Genomic DNA, 15,262 nt, shown 5'->3' on the forward strand with positions numbered 1-15,262 from the left:
GTCTCCCCCACTCCATACGGCATTGGCCCACTCCAGGGCTTTGCCTGGGCGGACACGCTCTCACGCCTCGAAGGAGCCAGGTGGACGGTCACCAGGTAGAGCTCCAGCTGTAGTAGAAACCTTTGGTATCCGGCAGCCGTCCCATCATACTCTCTCGGGAGCGCAAGTCGAATCCCGCTGACACCAGATGGAAGAGGGGTGGACAGTGGGACCTGTTGTAGTGGAGCTGGTGGAGGCACTGGATAACCTCCTCCACTCTCCATAAAATCTATCGTTGGCAGCACTGCTGAATGCTCTCCTCCACTGGAACTGGGAGGGTGTCTGCTCCTGCTGACTCCATTCTTCTGGGTGAGTGATTCTGTAAAGGTGTCTGTGTGTAGCTGGTGAGATGAGTCAGGCGCAGGACAGCAGATACAGTGGGGAGAACAAGTATTTGATACACTGCCGATTTTGCAGGTTTTCCTACTTACAAAGCATGTAGAGGTCTGTAATTTTTTATCATAGGTACACTTCAACTGTGAGAGACGGAATCTAAAACAAAAATCCAGAAAATCACATTGCATGATTTTTCAGTAATTAATTTGCATTTTATTGCATGACATAAGTATTTGATCACCTACCAACCAGTAAGAATTCCAGCTCTCACAGACCTGTTAGTTTTCCTTTAAGAAGCCCTCCTGTTCTCCACTCATTACCTGTATTAACTGCACCTGTTTGAACTCGTTACCTGTATAAAAGACACCTGTCCACACACTCAATCGAACAGACTCCAACCTTTCCACAACGGCCAAGACCAGAGAGCTGTGTAAGGACATCAGGGTTAAATTGTAGACCTGCACAAGGCTGGGATGGGCTACAGGACAATAGGCAAGCAGCTTGGTGAGAAGGCAACAACTGTTGGCGCAATGATTAGAAAATGGAAGAAGTTCAAGATGACGGTCAATCACCCTCGGTCTGGGGCAAGATCTCACCTTGTGGGGCATCAATGATCATGAGGAAGGTGAGGGATCAGCCCAGAACTACATGCCAGGACCTGGTCAATCACCTGAAGAGAGCTGGGACCACAGTCTCAAGAAAACCAATAGTAACACTCTACGCCGTCATGGATTAAAATCCTGCAGCGCACGCAAGGTCCCCCTGCTCAAGCCAGCGCATGTCCATGCCCGTCTGAAGTTTGCCAATGACCAGCTGGATGATCCAGAGGAGGAATGGGAGAAGGTCATGTGGTCTGATGAGACAAAAATAGAGCTTTTTGGTCTAAACTCCACTCGCCGTGTTTGGAGGAAGAAAAAGGATGAGTACAACCCCAAGAACACCATCCCAACCGTGAAGCATGGAGTTGGAAACATCATTCTTTGGGGATGCTTTTCTGCAAAGGGGACAGGACGACTGCACCGTATTGAGGGGAGGATGGATGGGGCCATGTATCGCGAGATCTTGGCCAACAACCTCCTTCCCTCAGTAAGAGCATTGAAGAAGGGTCGTGGCTGGGTCTTCCAGCATGACAACGACCCGAAACACACAGCCAGGGCAACTACGGAGTGGCTCTGTAAGAAGCATCTCAAGGTCCTGGAGTGGCCTAGCCAGTCTCCAGACCTGAACCCAATAGAAAATCTTTGGAGGGAGCTGAAAGTCCGTATTGCCCAGCGACAGCTCCGAAACCTGAAGGATCTGGAGAAGGTCTGTATGGAGGAATGGGCCAAAATCCCTGCTGCAGTGTGTGCAAACCTGGTCAAGACCTAAAGGAAACGTATGATCTCTGTAATTGCAAACAAATGTTTCTGTACCAAATATTAAGTTCTGCTTTTCTGATGTATCAAATACTTATGTCATGCACTGCCTGAAAGCGGCAGGTGAATCGGCAGTGTATCAAATACTTGTTCTCCCCACTGTATGTATATACACATACCTATATAGACAAAGATACTTTTTTAAAGAATATACCTTAATTATTATTCTCCGCAAACACTACCACCTATCCCCCAATTGGAGTAAACTAATAAATTCGGCTTTTACCTTCAATTTATACATCTTATACACATTTTACAGACACAGTCTACTTTACAATAGTTATTTGTTTGTTTTTAGTCCTTCCTCTATTTCTGATGTCCATCCAGTTAGATTTCTATTTGTAACTGTGCTATTTCAAAGGTTCTGAACCTATATACATTTGACAGACCCCGTATGTTTGACATGTTTTATCTTGCTATTCGTCCCACCCTTCAGCTCCATTCAACCTCTCCCATCTATCTCTCAACATCATCCATTTTGGATTTCTATTTGCCATATATTTTTTAACTGTGCTGTGATGCTTTACAAACGAATTGACCAAAAATGAGCTGCATATGGACACTACCAAAATAAATGATCTAATGACTCTGCCTCCTCACAGCAGAATCTGCAGAGCTGTGAAGATTGTATCCCCCATATATATAACATTCTATTAGTTGCACAAATTTTGTATATTAATTTAAATACAAAAATTTGAAGTTTTGCATCCGCTGTTGTTTTGCGTATCATTTCATAAACCATGTGCCATGGAATGGGTACATCGAAAATCTCTTCCCAACTATTTTGCAATTTATATGGCACAGCTGTCAGTTTTTTGGTCAATATGAAATTGGTACATGTTTATATTTATCACACTTTTCTTTAACCATTTATGTTCTTTAATACAGGGACGACATACAAGTTCCTTACTTTTTCCCCCTCTACTTGCCTCTTCCATTTTTGTGGTAATGCTGTAATTAATTGGTTGTAATTTGGGGTAGAGCAGACATATCCATATTTCCAGCTGCTTGTGTGACATAACTCCACCAGTCCTATTTATGATATCATTCACAAAAATAATACCTTTTGAAAAAATGTATTTGAATTTAAAAAAATAAATAAATTAGTATATTTGAATTTAACCATAATATTTGTTGTATTATTTGTTCTGTCTTTTCAGGTGGATTAAAATGAAATTGCAACCAACTTCCTAATGCTTGTTTAAAAAATAAAGATATTTTCGAGATTATTTCCTTTTCAAACAATCGAAAGTGGGCCGGTGTAATCTGAATAAAGGGAAAAAGGCCCTTCTTGAACATGGGATGAGACATTCATACCAATTGACTAGAGAACCAGTTTGGATTTAATTATAACTTTTGTATGACTGATGCCTTTAGGGAGAGGTCTAATGCTTTAATATTTCATAATTTCTATACTCCGAATTCATAGTCGTTATATAAATAGACCCTTTTAATTTCATCTGGTTTGCCGATCCAAATAAAATTGAATATTTTATGTTCATATAATTTAAAAAGCAGGTCACTAGGTGTAGGCGAAACCATAAGCAAATAGGTAAACTGTGATATGACTAAAGAGTTAATCAGGGTGATTTTTTCCACAAATAGACAGGTATTTTCCATTCCATGGTAGCAAGATCTTATCTATTTTTGCAAAACATTTATAGGAGTGAGATCATTTCTATCATTTGGGATTTGTATACCGAGTATGTCCACAGCTCTGTCAGACCATTTTATTGGTAAACTACATGGTAATGTACAATTAGCCTTTTCTTTGTGCTCCAATACATTTATCATAATTTGGTTTTAATCCAGAGAGAATAGCAAAAGTATCTAGATCCTCTATGATGCTGTGGAGAGACTCTAATTGAAAACATGAATCATCAGCATACAATGACACCTTAGATTTATGCCACGGATTTCTAATCCCTTCATATTATTGTTTGATCTAATCTTAACAGCTAACATTTCGATGGCAATAATAAATAGATATGCCAATAGTGGACAACCTTGTTTTACTCCTCTAGAGAGTTTAAAACTTTCTGAGATGGAGCCATTATTTACTATTTTACACCTAGGGTTACTATACATAACTTTAACCCATTTTATAAGAGATTCCCCAAAATTGAAATATTCTAGGTATTTATATATAAACTCCAGTTGTACTTTATCAAAATCCTTTTCAAAATCAGCTATGAAAACCAGGCCTGGTGTCCCCGATATTTCATAGTATTCTATTGTTCCCAGTACTTGTCTTATATTATCTCCAATGTAACGTCCATGGAAAAAACCTGTCTGATTAGGATGAATAATATCTGAATACTTTTTAAATTCTATGCGCCAAGCATTTTGCTAGGATTTTTGCATCACAACACTGAGGTCTCCAATTTTTTTTAAATGGACTGGATCTTTATATATACCACTTGGGTCCTGTTTCAGTAATAATAATATCAGACCTTGTTGCGTGTCTGATAATCTACCATTTATATAGGAGTGGTTAAAACATGCTAATAATGGTCCTTTGAGTATATCAAAAAAAGTTTTGTATACTTCCACTGGTATGCCATCCAGCCCTGGAGTTTTCCCATCCTTAAAGGCCCCAATTGCATCAAGCAGTTCCTCCTCTGTAATTTGGCCTTCACATGAGTCTTTCTGTACAGATGTTAATTTTACAATATTATTAGGGGAAAAAAAGTTGTATTTTGTCGATAGCTTCGCGTGGGATCTGAAGTGCAGTAAGGAGGAACTCTCTAACTACAGATTCAGGAACTTCCCCTTCTTTCTCCTGGATACCTGTAAGTTCCAGATTCTCTCGCATGGATCTAGTTTGTATGTCCAGTAAGGCTTCTCTCAGAACAGTGTTCTCCTAATTAATTTCATTCACTTCGGTTTCAATCTTATTGACTGTCCCTTTTAGCTTGTTTGTTTCCTTCTCCAATGTCGCAGATTTTTCATCACTCATCTCGAGGCTTGCCTTCAACTCTTTTATATCCTTACTAACTAATTCAAGTATACCCAGATTGTAATTTATTGATTTTAACAGATCGGTTTGACCTTTACCATTCCTGGTGGTGAAAATATTAAATCGTCTGTGTCTGTAGAAGAGTCACGTTTTCGTTTTGGAATCGGTTCCCCTGTCTTACTCTCCATCTGTCACGGTTTTCATATGGTGAAGGAGAGTCGGATCAAACTGCAGTGTGTATATTGCGATCCATGTTTAATCAAACAACGTAAACACGAATAAACACAAACACTACAAAACAATAAACGAAACGAAAACCGAAAACAGCCTATACATGTGTCAACTAACACAACACAAGGACATCAAGACACTCAGGACAATCACCCACAATACAACCAAAGAATATGGCTGCCTAAATATGGTTCCCAATCAGAGACAACGATAAACACCTGCCTCTGATTGAGAACCACTTCAGACAGCCATAGACTCTCCTAGAACACCCCACTAAGCTACAATCCCACTAAGCTACACAAAAACCCATGTCACACCCTGGCCTGACCAAATACATAAAGAAAAACACAAAATACTTCGACCAGGGCGTGACACCATCATGTTTGGGTGTTGCTTGTTTTCGTAATATTTGTCGATAAATGTCTCTAGTCTTAAGATTTGTTTTGTGTTATTATCCAGATTGAAGGTTATCACCTACCAGATTTTGTAGTGATAATATTTTAGTCTAACTTGTCAATATAGAATATTACGTTTTATCTTGAGGTGCTCTTTTTAACTTCGTCCAGTCCGACATTACCTGTCTGCCAGCAGAGCATCTCTTTATTACGGACATACCTCTCCTCATCTCTACAACCATTGAATCTATATGTTTTGAACACGACAGTTTACAATCTAAGGTAACGCCAAGTAATTTAGTCTCCTAAACTTGTTCAACAGCCACACCATTCATTATCAGATTTAGCTGAGGTCTAGAACTTAGGCAAGGATTTGTATCAACTACAATGCCATTAGTTTTAGAGATGTTCAGGACCAGTTTAGTACTGGCCTCCCATTCCAAAACAGACTGCAACTCCTTGTTAAGGGTTTCAGTGACTTCATTGGCTGTGGATGCTGATGCGTATATGGTTGAATCATCAGCATACATGGACACACGTGCCTTGTTTAATGCCAGTGGCAGGTCATTGGTAAAAATAGAAAATAGTAGAGGGCCTAGAGAGCTGCCCTGCTGTAGACCACACTTTACATGTTTGACATTAGAGAAGCCTCCATTAAAGAAAACCCTTTGCGTCCTATTAGACAGATAGCTCTGAATCCACGATATGGCAGAGGTTGAAAAGCCATAACACATACGATTTTTCAACAACAGGTTATGGTCAATAATATCAAAGGCTGCACTGAAATCTAGCAGTACAGCTCCCACATTCTTCTTATTATAAATTTATTTCAACCAATGATCAGTCATTCGTGTCAGTGCAGTACATGTTGAGTGCCCTTCTCTATAAGCATGCTGAAAGTCTGTTGTTCATTTGTTTACAAAGAAATAGCATTGTATTTGGTCAAACGCCATTTTTTCCAACAGTTTGCTAAGATCTGGCAGCAAGCTGATAGGTCTGCTGTTAGAACCAGTAAAGGCCGCTTTACCACTCTTGGGTAGTAGAATTACTTTGTGTTCCCACCAGGCCTGAGGACAAAGACTTTCCTCTGGGCTCAGATTAAAGATATGACAGATAGGAGTGGCTACAGAGTCAGCTACCATCCTCAGTAGATGTCCATCTAAGTTGTCAATGCCAGGAGGTTTGTCAGTATTGATCAATAACAACAACTGTTCCACCTCTCCCACACCAACTTTACAAAATGTAAACTTGCAATGCTTTTCTTTCATATTTTTTTTTATGCATGAATACTATGGTTCACTGTTCGTTGTTGGCATGTCTTGCCTACTGTAAGTGTGCCCACGATGCCAATGAAGTAATCATTAAAATAATTGGCAACATCAAATGGTTTTGTGATGAATATTCCATCGGATTTGATGAGAGATGGAGTTGAATTTGTCTTTCTGCCCATAATTTCATTTGAAGAACTCCAAAGTTTGTTCCCACCATTCTTTATATAATTGATCTTGTTACGTTTAGTCACATAAATCTTAATTTGCAGTAAGTCAGCCAGTCAGATGTGCAGCCAGACTTATTGGCCACTCCTTTTGCCCATCTCTTTCAACTATACCGTTTTTTAATTCCTCATCAATCCATGGAGCCTTAACAGTTCTAACAGTCAGTTTCTTAATTAACAGGTGCATGTTTATAATTCATTGGAAGGAGCAATTTCATAAATTCATCAAGTGCAGGGTCTGGATGTTCCTCATTAATCACATCAGCCCAACAAACATCCACATAAGAGTCCCAGCAAAATCGTTTGTTGATCTCTTATAAATAATTTTAGACCCAGCTTTTGGAACTTTGGCTTTCCGGATATAGCCATTATATTGTGATCACTGCATCCAATGGGTACGGATACAGCTTTAGAACACAGTTCTACAGTATTATTAAAAATGTGTGTGCTTGAATACACCCTGGTAGGCTGATTAATAAACCTGGACCAGATTACAGGCACTGGTTACAGTGAGAAGCTTCCTCTTGAGCGGACAGCTTGATGAAAACCAGTTAGGTCCCCAAGAAAGTACACCTCTCTGTTTACATCGCATACACTAATCAAGCATTTCACACATATTATTTAGATACTGACTGTTAGCACTTGGTGGCCTATAGCAACACCTCAAAAGAAAAGGCTTTAGATGTGCCAAGTGAACCTGCAACAACAACACTTCAATAACACTTGACATAAGATCTTCTCTAAGCATTACAGGGATATGGCTCTGAATATATACAGTAACACCTCCCCCATAAGCATTCCTGTCTCCATAGATGTTATATCCTTGTATTGCTACTGCTGTATCATCAAATTAATTTTCTAAGTGAGTCTCAGAAATGGCTAATATTTTAATGTTATCGATATTAGCAAGTTATTGATTTCATTATCCTTATTTTTAAGGTTACATACAATATATTAATCTGGGCTATATTCAGCCCTTTCCTGAGTAGCTTATCAGAGATAGACATAATATGGAAAAGAGTAAACAAAACAAGAGAAAAAAGACACGTTCAGCAGTCCACTCATCAATTGGTGTGTGTGTGTGTGCTGCAGGGTTGAAGCTATGAACCCATAGGCTTGGTTCTCTCATCCCTTCTGGGATGGACAATGAGCCTGTCATAGCGGATGTAAGCAATGTCCCCACACTCTCTGGCAGCTTTCATGGAAGTGATAAGTTATTTCCTCTTCTGGCGCACAGCTTCAGGATAGTCTATGTTGAAGAAGATATATGTTCCTCTCAAGTTCTTAGCTCTTTCCAGAGCAGTTACTTTGTCCTTGAACCTCAGGAACTTGACCACTATCGGCTTGGGCCTGTCACCTAGGCCGGTGGTGGCTTTCCAGTCCTGTGGGTACACTCCACCTCTATCTTCCTGTGGTCCATCTTAAATTTCTCAGTGATCATTTCCCTCACTTTGTCCTCAGACTCAGTCCAGGTCTCATGTGGAGATTCTGCAATTCCATCCACATCCATGTTATTCCACCTTGATTGTCCCTCGAGATGTTATCATTCACACACAGAACTGATGTCCTCTTTCAATGACTTACAGATTGCTGTCATCTTTCCGTTCTCCTGTTTCAACTCATCAAGCTGACCCTGGGAAAACTGCAAGCTGTTCTTCAGGTCCTGGACCTCTCTGGTCAGGTCGTCCATTATTTTATTAGTTGAATCCACCAGTTTTTGGACAAAACACTTGAAGATCATTTATTGTTGTAACAACTGCTTGTAGAACTCTTTTTGTTATTTTATAAGATGCTTCACCTGTGATAGGGTGACATCACTGTCCCCAACAATACTCCCGCCAGCTTTGGTCTTTGTCATGGTAGCTAGCAATGTCGGTTACGCTGTTACTCCTTGCAGTTCCAGACAGGGCAGATCAAAGGGAGGATTGAAAACAAACAGCGGAGATCCGGCCGCAATGGCTAATCACATCACAGGCTGTGTACAGGCCATCAAGAAACCACGCTAGCTTGACAGGCAGCTAGCTAGAAGCTAGGCTAGCTGCTACACCAAATAGCTCCCCAGACCCGGCCTCGGTCGGCAGGATCACTGAGAGTAGCAGTCCCAGCAACTGATGCCAACTGTGTCGCGGGATCTAAACTTAAAAGTCAAGAAACTTTCTAATACACTTTTAAAACAACAAACCAAGCTCTCCCTCATTCCATGTTCAACAGGAAGTGATTAAGTTCTGCTGATGTTTACTGGAAGCGTTAGCTGACTGTTTAATCTAGAGTTGGTTGCTTTAGCATATCTCAATATCAAATCATTTCTGAGTAATGTAATAGTTTCCTATTAAAACGGAAAGAAACAAAAGCAAAAAACTATTTATATGGCAAGACTTTTGCTAGGATTGTCTTTGAGTGGGGAAGGGAAGGGCACCACAGCAGTGCATTAACCAGTTTGGATCAATCCACCAGAGCGGAAGGGCCTAATGAGAGGGATATATAACCTGAAAACTAGCTGTTATTGGCAGACAGGTTTGGAATTCTGTTGTTGGTCTGTCAACAAATACCACCTGGCGATGTCACCTGGCAAGCCAAAACTCCACCCATACAAAACCTGCTGATGAGAGGGTTCTGTGTAGATTGAATGTTCCAGCAAATTTCAGAAAATAATACGTATCACATTGTTTCACACTTTTACAGTGTTAGCTTCATCAGCTGTTGTAGAATATCATAAAAAGGCACAGGAAAAAGAGGAAGAGGAGAAATCTGAGGAAAAATCTGTCAAATGCATGTGAAAGACACAGGAAAGGCACTTTGCTCTGACATACAGTGCCTTCATGAAGTATTCAGACCACTTGACAGTTTCCTTTTTACATACAGCCTTATTCTAAAATGTATTAAATTGTCCCCCCCCCCATCAATCTACACACAATGCCAAATAATGACAAAGCAAAAACAGTTTTTTAGAAAATGTTGCTAATTTATTAAAAATAAAAAACAGATATCACATTTACATAAGTATTCAGACCCTTTACTCATTACTTTGTTGAAGCACCTTAGGCAGCAACTACAGCCTTGAGTCTTCTTTGGTATGACGCTACAAGCTTGGCACACCTGTATTTCCCATTCTTCTCAACAGATCCTCTCAAGCTCTGTCAGGTTGGATGGGGAGCGTTGCTGCACAGCTATTTTCAGGTCTCTAAAGAGATGTTCGATCGGGTTCAAGTCCGAGTTCCCGGGAGGGCCACTCAAGGACATTCAGAGACTTACCACTCCTGCATGGTCTTGGCTGTGTGCTTAGGGTCATTGTCCTGTTGGAAGGTGAACCTTCACCACAGTCTGAGGTCCTGAGCGCTCTGGAGCAGGTTTTCATCAAGGATCTCTCTGTACTTTTCTCCGTTCATCTTTACCTCAAACCTGACTAGTCTCCCAGTCCCTGATGCTAAAAACACCACCACATCTTGATGCTGCCACCACCATGCTTCACTATAGGGATGTTGCCAGGTTTTCTCCAAACATGACGCTTGGCATTCAGGCCAAAGAGTTCAATCTTGGTTTCCTCAGACCAGAGAATCTTGTTTCTCATGGTCTGAGAGTCTTTAGTTATCTTTTGGAAAACTCCAAGCGGGCTGTCATATGCCTTTTACTGAGGAGTGGCTTCTGTCTGGCCACTACCATAAAGGCCTGACTGGTGGAGTGCTGCAGAGATGGTTGTCCATCTGGAAGGTTCTCCCATCTACACAGGGGAACTCTAGAGCTCTGTCAGAGTGACCATCAAGTCCTTGTTTACCACCCTGACCAATGCCTTTCTCCCCTGATTGCCCACTTTGGCCGGGCGGCCAGCTCTAGGAAGTCTTGGTGGCTCCAAACTTCTTCCACTTAAGAATGATGGAGGCCACTGTGTTCTTGGGGACCTTCAATGCTGCAGAAATGTGTTGGTATCCTTCCCCAGATCTGTGCCTCAACACAATCCTGTCTCGCAGCTCTATGGACAATTCCTTCGACCTCATGGCTTGGTTTTTGCTCTTACATGCACTGTCAACTGTGGGACCTTATATAGACAGGTGTGTGCCTTTCCAAATCATGTCCAATCAATTTAATTTACCACAGGCGGACTCCTATCAAGTTATAGAAACATCTCAAGGATGATCAATGGGAAGAGGATGTACCTGAGCTCAATTTCGAGTCTCATAGCAAAGGGTCTGAATACTTCTGTAAATAAAGTATTTACATTTTTTATGATGAATAAATCTGCAAAAAATGTCTCTATTCCTGTTTTCGCCTTGTCATTATAGGCTATTGTGTGTAGATTGCTGATGATTTTTTATTCATTTAATTCATTTTAGAATAAGGCACTAACCTAACAAAATGTGGAAAAAGTTAAAAGGTCTGAATACTTCCCGAAGGCACTGTACATGGCGATATATTTGGTTGAATTCTATGACATTCAATGGCTGAGCAACGACCCTCTAAAGTCAAGGACTCAGATCTAACACAATGTGTGACTGTCACCATCAACCGAGCTACAGTATTCACCTTCTGTAAATTGTTGATGGTTTTTATAATGTAATGAGCTATATTATATATTTGGTAAAATTGTTAAAAAAATGTATTTATGCATATTATGATGAAATAGCCTACCCAAAAGATGTCATGAGTCATGTTATACTATGCAGAATTACAGGGAATTAGCCTTCAAAACAACAAAACGTTTTTGAGGTGTATTTTACATCTCTCAATAAACAATAATTAAAATAGGCCCAAATGCAGTCTCCGGTCAGCATTTTTTTTGCCTCCAATATGGACCAACTCACATTTCCTTTGTCCACTCTGACATAGCCTACCAAGCTAGAACTGGCTCTGGAGACAATACATAGACATGGAATTTGCGTAAGGTGTATTTAAGCTATGCCATTTTGTCTTCAGGAGATTTTATCTGCTTAATGTATTTGGTATTTCACAATAGTTGATGTAAGTCAGTGGTTAAAGGTAGTTAGTGTGCTTGTGTTAGCAATAATTATTCCCCATACATGTATCATTTCACTTCTTCCCAATGTACATTTTTGTAGGCACAAAATGCACATTTTCAAACACCCAGCATTTGGGAAACATCGATCGGGGCGATGAACCCTCTTGGAGAGCAACCCAGGATTCTCTTCCAGACAAATTTTAAAGGGATAGTTTATACTAATTCTATATGCATATGTGTGTTTCGCATAGAGCTAGATAGAGGACTCATCTTTGTATCTCTGCCATTATGGCATCTCTGACCATTTTAAAGTAATTTTCTTTATTTTGTGTTTGAAAAAAACATATAAGGTAATATTGGTAATTTTACGCCCACCTTCAGTGCTGGAGTCCGGAACCACATTTTATCATGCATATTTTGTGGCCACCAGATGGCGGTAATATAGCTTAAAGCCATTTAGAAACCATAGGCAACCCAATTTGAAGACAATGCCCTGATAATTGGCTGATCAATAGGAATCCCCACCCAGTTGAGTAAGTTAAAATGGTGGAATCCCTTTGTGGCAATGTCCATGCTAAAACAGGTTTATAAACTGGGTGATGTGAGTCCTGAATGCTGACTGGCTGGCTGACAGCAGTGGTATATCAGACCATATACCATGACAAAACATGTATTGTTACTGCTCTAATGACGTTGGTAACCAGTTTATAATAGCAATAAGGCACCTCGGGGGTTTGTGGTATGTGGCCAATATACCACGGCAAAGGCCTGTGTCCAGGCGCGTTGCGCTGTGCCTAACAACAGCCCTTAGCTGTGGTATATTGGCCATATACCAAACCCCCTCAGGCCTTGTTGCTTAAATATCCATCTAGTCCTCTATATATCTCTATGGTGTTTCCTTACCTTGAAAGCAGTCTACGGACATGGAGAAACTGCAATCCATGCTTTGGTTATGATCTAAATGTACTGTTGTAAATGTTAATATGAGCATGTCTGTGGACCCCTCTAACCCTCCTTCAGCGAACATAGCATTCCCCTTGTTAACTTTGATCAATTCATCCCATCTATAGTAGTCCCTTTGGGGAGGGCGGACTTCCGTTAAACAAAATCACAACACTCTGGAGGTAGGTTAGATACTGCACTGTAATTGACAGAACACACAAAGCATGTGGGAGGATAGAGATAAATCTATTTATTAATTTGTTCACTTATTTAAATCTCCAGAAATATAAACTTCACCCTTATTCACATAAAATCAACTGTTGTTGAATAATTAAGTAAATATCAATAAAATCATTGTAATAGTAATAATAATTACAAGAATCATCAAAATAATTACAATAATCATTACTATCATGGGACTATTAACAATCATATCTTCATAAAATGTTGATAAATATGTTTTTCATTGATCTACAGCACGCGTCAAAATCATTCCACGGAGCGTTGAGTGTCTGCTGGTTTTCGCTCCTCCCTTGTACTTGATTGATGAATTAAGGTCAATGATTAGTAAGGAACTCTCCTCACCTGGTTACCTAGGTCTTAATTGAAAGGAGAAACCAAAAACCAGCAGACACTAGGCACTCCATGGAATGAGTTTTACACCCCTGATCTACAGTATGCACACATATTAATGTCTGCATACCAATGCCTGTGACGTTCCCTAATGTCCATTAAAAGTTTGACAATAGGAGGGGGTGTCGAGGGGTTATGGCTTGTCAAGGGGCTTGGCTAACTATAAGGGAAGTAAAAAGGGGAAAGTCCCCATCATAAGGATAGCATCAAAGGGAAGGCAAAACACAGAAATCGATTACAGGAATGGCTATGAGAAAAGGCATTATATCATATGTCAGTCATTGTAATTAAAATAGGTAGTTTCAATATGATAGGTTAAGGGCTCAGTTGATTGGTGTGACAATCTACTTGTGTCTAGGAGTCATACACATGAGATGTTGTAGCACAGCAGCTGAGAATGATTTACATTTGAAACTTGAAAACATTTCTATATTGGCTAAATCAATATATGGCAATTCATTCCTCGTGGCTACAGCAAACATTTCCATGCTATTCACTTGTATGTTGACCACTTGGTTATAGACGTGAGAAGATGTTGATCTGAGGCTTTTGTAGGTGAAAAGAGAAATGACCCCAAAAGGGGTTGTGGCATTGTTTAAAAAAAATCTGATATCCGAACAGAGGCACAGTATCACATCTCAATATATTGCACCTGTATCTATGAAAAGCATAATCTTAAGTGCAGTCTACCTAAATCCCTAACTATCTCAAAAACGTACTACAAAATCAACTTACCATAAGGTCTACTCATAAAACCAACAAAATTCTGAATGTAAATATATATTCACCTTAATAGAACTACAGCATGAGAAAAGAAAAATTGGAAAGAAAAACGTTTCAAGCAAGATTCTGTAATATCTACTGTCCCAATTTATATACAGAAATTACCAACACATAAAAGTATTTCAAAGTGCCATACAGTTAGACTAGAAGGGAAAGATAAAACATTCATTTAGTTAGATTCCGGCATGTGTGTCTGTGTTCTTTCGTGTGTGTGAGGATTGAATTCTTTTTTTTTTTTTTTTTTGTGCAGAACAGGGTGATGTAAACATGCATGGGGGTAGAAAAAATGTAGATTTGTTTTTCCTCAAGTGGGGGGAACCAAGAAAGGACAACACACAGCTCAAATGAGAAGACATGGACATGGGATGTGCTCCTGTGTGTACCCATGCTTGTGTACCCCCTCTCGTCATACATGGAACCCTTTTCTTGTATATACACATTCAACTCAGTATATACACTACCGTTCAAAAGTTTGGGGTCACTTAGAAATGTCCTTGTTTTTTAAAGAAAATCACATGTTTTGTCCATTAAAATAACATCAAATTGAGCAGAAATACAGTGTAGACATTGTTAATGTTGTAAATGACTCTTGTAGCTGGAAACGGTAGATTTTTAATGGAATATCTACATAGGCATGGAGAGGCCCATTATCAGCAACCACCACTCCTGTGTTCCATTGGCACGTTGTGTTAAAAATCCAAGTTTATAATTTTAAAAGGCTAATTGATCATTAGAAAACCCTTTTGCAATTATGTTAGCACAGCTGAAAACTGTTGGTCTGATTAAAGAAGCAATAAAATTGGCCTTCTTTAGACTAGTTGAGTATCTGGAACAACTGCATTTGTGGGTTCGATTACAGGCTCAAAATGGCCAGAAACAAATGACTTTCTTCTGAAACTAGTCAGCCTATTCTTGTTCTGAGAAATTAAGGCTATTCCATGCGAGAAATTGCCAAGAAACTTAAGATCTCATACAACGCTGTGTACTACTCCCTTCACAGAACAGCGCAAACTGGCCCTAACCTGAATAGAAAGAGTGGGAGGCCCCGGTGCACAACTGAGCAAGAGGACAAGTACATTAGAG

Source organism: Oncorhynchus keta, chromosome 19 (assembly GCF_023373465.1).
Source record: "Oncorhynchus keta strain PuntledgeMale-10-30-2019 chromosome 19, Oket_V2, whole genome shotgun sequence".
Lineage (NCBI taxonomy): Eukaryota > Metazoa > Chordata > Actinopteri > Salmoniformes > Salmonidae > Oncorhynchus > Oncorhynchus keta.